We start from the raw sequence: 5,000 nt of genomic DNA, 5'->3' as shown, positions 1-5,000 counted from the left end.
TACGCAGAAAATGAACTATAGGCACGTTTTATCGCTTTACATTTGCAAGGCCCTTATAACTGATACCAGTCTAAACACATCCCTGCTTCCCCCTGGGACTGATACCAGTCTAAACACATCCCTGCTTCCCCCTGGGACTGATACCAGTCTAAACACATCCCTGCTTCCCCCTGGGACTGATACCATTCTAAACACATCCCTGCTTCCCCCTTGGACTGATACCAGTCTAAACACATCCCTGCTTCCCCCTGGGACTGATACCAGTCTAAACACATCCCTGCTTCCCCCTGGGACTGATACCAGTCTAAACACATCCCTGCTTCCCCCTGGGACTGATACCAGTCTAAACACATCCCTGCTTCCCCCTGGGACTGATACCAGTCTAAACACATCCCTGCTTCCCCCTGGGACTGATACCATTCTAAACACATCCCTGCTTCCCCCTGGGACTGATACCAGTCTAAACACATCCCTGCTTCCCCCTGGGACTGATACCAGTCTAAACACATCCCTGCTTCCCCCTGGGACTGATACCAGTCTAAACACATCCCTGCTTCCCCCTGGGACTGATACCATTCTAAACACATCCCTGCTTCCCTGGGACTGATACCATTCTAAACACATCCCTGCTTCCCCCTGGGACTGATACCATTCTAAACACATCCCTGCTTCCCCCTGGGACTGATACCAGTCTAAACACATCCCTGCTTCCCCCTGGGACTGATACCAGTCTAAACACATCCCTGCTTCCCCCTGGGACTGATACCATTCTAAACACATCCCTGCTTCCCTGGGACTGATACCAGTCTAAACACATCCCTGCTTCACTGGGGCTGATACCAGTCTAAACACATCCCTGCTTCCCCCTGGGACTGATACCATTCTAAACACATCCCTGCTTCCCCCTGGGACTGATACCAGTCTAAACACATCCCTGCTTCCCTGGGACTGATACCATTCTAAACACATCCCTGCTTCCCCCTGGGACTGATACCAGTCTAAACACATCCCTGCTTCCCCCTGGGACTGATACCATTCTAAACACATCCCTGCTTCCCCCTGGGACTGATACCATTCTAAACACATCCCTGCTTCCCCCTGGGACTGATACCATTCTAAACACATCCCTGCTTCCCCCTGGGACTGATACCATTCTAAACACATCCCTGCTACTAACTGATCAGAGTGTGTAAAGAAGCAAAACTCAGACAGTCATTAAGTCCGACAACACCTTCGCTCCCGACATGCGTTGCCGGTTACAAATCACCCGTTCCGCAGGTTACAAATCACCCGTTCCGCAGGTTACAAATCACCCGTTCCGCAGGTTACAAATCACCCGTTCCGCAGGTTACAAATCACCCGTTCCGCAGGTTACAAATCCCCCCGCACCAATGCAAGTCCTTCTTGCAGCTGCCATTCAGTCTGAGTGTTTTTGTGCGAAAAGATGCTTGACACGTCACATGGTACTTAAAGCATGATTAAATGTTGATTTATAGCAGGGGTCCTCAACTAGAAATGATGAAGGTCCACAATTTTTTTTTTTAATAAGACCGAGGTCCGGTCCCATGCGCGGCGTCCATCGGAGAGCGGGGCTCTATGCCCGTTTAGTATGGTCAAGCCAAGCTTATACAAATCAGATCCCCTTCCAACCAACCAATAATGGGGTGCAGAGTGCAGGCCCGGTGTGGAACTCCAAATCAGGCCGGGAGTTATACGCCCTGGCAGGCCACACTGTGCGCGCGCATAGCGCGCGCCAGAATTTTGGGGGACCTTGGGGGACATTTTGGGGGCCTTTGCAGCAATTTCACATGAGAAATGTACCATCTGATGTTATTTATATTATTAACTTAAAAAAAAAAAAAAAAAAAAAAACTTTTTTTTTTTTTTTTTTTTTTTGGGTGGTCCGCAAAGAGGTGGTCCGCGGTCCGGTCGCGGACCGCGGTCCGCCAGTTGAGTACCCCTGATTTATAGTATAATATATATATATCGGTATATATATATATATATATATATATATATATATATATATATATATATATATATATATATATATATATATATACCGTTTGGTTGCAAGGAGATGCACGGCAATTAATTGTTGGTGGTCTGGGCTTTAGATTAATTAGGGCAGTGGTTCTCAACCAGTTGGTCCGTGGACCACCAGGGGTCCTTGAGGGGGTTCCAGGAGGTCCGGGCACCACCAGGGGTCCTTGAGGGGGTTCCAGGTGGTCCGGGGACCACCAGGGGTCCTTGAGGGGGTTCCAGGAGGTCCGGGCACCACCAGGGGTCCTTGAGGGGGTTCCAGGAGGTCCGGGCACCACCAGGGGTCCTTGAGGGGGTTCCAGGTGGTCCGGGGACCACCAGGGGTCCTTGAGGGGGTTCCAGGTGGTCCGGGGACCACCAGTGGTCCTTGAGGGGGTTCCAGGAGGTCCGGGGACCACCAGTGGTCCTTGAGGGGGTTCCAGGGGGTCTGGGGACCACCAGGGGTCCTTGAGGGGGTTCCAGGTGGTCCGGGGACCACCAGGGGTCCTTGAGAAGGTTCCAGGTGGTCCGGGGACCACCAGTGGTCCTTGAGGGGGTTCCAGGTGGTCCGGGGACCACCAGTGGTCCTTGGGGGGGTTCCAGGTGGTCCCCACGCAGCTACATAATGGAGAGACGGTAACCAAATGGACCCTTATTAGTTATTTACCCTTTTATATGTCTTTAACTCTTCAGAGTGTAAAATGCAACCAAATGGACCCATTTTACACACAATTAGAGAATGTAGAATAATTGTTATTTTGATCAACGTTTGCCTGTTATCTCTCCTAATAGTACCGACATCAATACAGCATCTTTAGTTTGGGTCTGCAAGGCTAAATCTAATGGTACCAACATCATGTTATCTCTCCTAATGGTACCAACACCATGTTATCTCTCCTAATGGTACCAACATCATGTTATCTCTCCTAATGGTACCAACATCATGTTATCTCTCCTAATGGTACCAACATCATGTTATCTCTCCTAATGGTACCAACACCATGTTATCTCTCCTAATGGTACCAACATCATGTTATCTCTCCTAATGGTACCAACATCATGTTATCTCTCCTAATGGTACCAACATCATGTTATCTCTCCTAATGGTACCAACATCATGTTATCTCTCCTAATGGTACCAACACCATGTTATCTCTCCTAATGGTACCAACATCATGTTATCTCTCCTAATGGTACCAACATCATGTTATCTCTCCTAATGGTACAAACATCAATACAGCATGGAACTGTGGACAGAATATGCTTACGTTTTGGGTCTGAGAGGCTAAATGTCATCAAATGGTTTTGTCATAGCATAGTTTTTCTACCAGAAAAGATTGTACAATCTGGGAATACATTCCTTATGCAATAAATGTCTTCGCCAACATGTGTGTAAAGGTGTCTAATTGTAAGGAGATGATTTATAACTATATACCGTTTGGTTGTAAGGAGATGATTTTCATTTATTTCTTCTTGAAATTGCTAAATACAGCGATCACGTGCTTAGTATTGATACAGCTGATTATTTGCATTGCAAAAAAATACTTTCACGATTTAAAAAAAATAGCAGACCTACAAGCTCATAGCGCGCCACTCGGTGGCGCGCTATGAGCTTTTAGATCTGCTATTTTTCAATAGCTAAAGCGTAACACAATGCTAACACCAAAAGGGGTTCCCGCCCAAAATGGGTTAAACACAGACACTATATATTGTATTAAACGTAGAACAAATACCACAGTGAATCACAGCATAATAAAAGCGATTGCGGTCAACGAAGTTGGACCTTCCCCGTTCACCCCCCTCTCTCCTTCCATTCATGAAATGCCGCCTTGCGAACAGCTGACTTTACTATGAGTGACGTCACGTAGGCTAGTAGCACGCAACACCACGTGACCCATATAGCTGTCACCAACAAAGAGCATTATCTGCTAAATGTCTAATTAAAGTGCTGCCTTCACAGGAAGAAGAAATGACAGAAGAAGACGTATCGCGATCACTTTGCTTCTTTATTTTTTTTTACTACACTATTTAACACATTTAAAACAATGTGATTACCATGAAGCTGAATCATACACTTCAAGGCAGTGTTGTTTTCGTCGACTAAAACGAAGACGAAAATTGTTCGTCGACTACCTTTTTTCACTGACTAAAACTAAATAAAAACTAAGACTAAATATAGCCTACTGACAATTTCGTCAACAAATAAAAACTAGACTAAGTTAGTAAGGGACTAGTGGACAAGAGATCCAGTTTTATGCTGGGTTGCATGCTGAAAATAGCAGATATACAATCTCGCTGCGACGCGTTGTGAGATTGTATATCTGCTATTTTCAGCATGCAACAAAAGTGTAAAATATGTCATTACAACGACATCAAGGCCTGTCAAAACACATTTTAGTCGACTAAATCAACTGTAGATTTAGTCGACTAAGATCGTATGACATTTAGTTGACTAAAACTAGACTAAACACTAGAACATTCCAGGTGACTAAAATGTGACTAAAACTAAGTGAAAACTATTCAAGAGACTATATGACTAAAACTAAAATAGAAATTTGCTGCCAAAAACAACACTGCTTCAAGGCAGCCAGACACTGTCATGACATTAACCCATTCTGACCTGAGATCAGATTCATACGAGGTTTCCACTGGACAACACACTGGTCTGATGAGCCCATTCTGACCTGAGATCAGATTCTAAAAATGTCAGTCGCTCTTCGATTTTTCAAAAATAGCAGACCTACAAGCTCGTATCGCGCCACTCGGTGGCGCGATATGAGCTTGTAGATCTGCTATTTTTAAATAGCTAAAGCATAACATGATGCTGACACCAAAATGGTCAGAATGGGTTAATGAATGAATCAATGAATACATAAAGTGTGCGTCTGTGTGCGTGTGCGTGCGAGCGAGTGTATAGGTGCGTGTTGGATACTGTCTGGTGTCTTATGATGAATACCTGTTCTGTTCTTTAACTACAT

Source organism: Protomyctophum parallelum (assembly GCF_964188405.1).
Source record: "Protomyctophum parallelum genome assembly, chromosome: 21".
NCBI classification, from domain to species: Eukaryota; Metazoa; Chordata; class Actinopteri; order Myctophiformes; family Myctophidae; genus Protomyctophum; species Protomyctophum parallelum.
The sequence above is the reverse complement of the archived record's forward strand: the minus strand, read 5'-3'. Positions refer to the sequence as shown.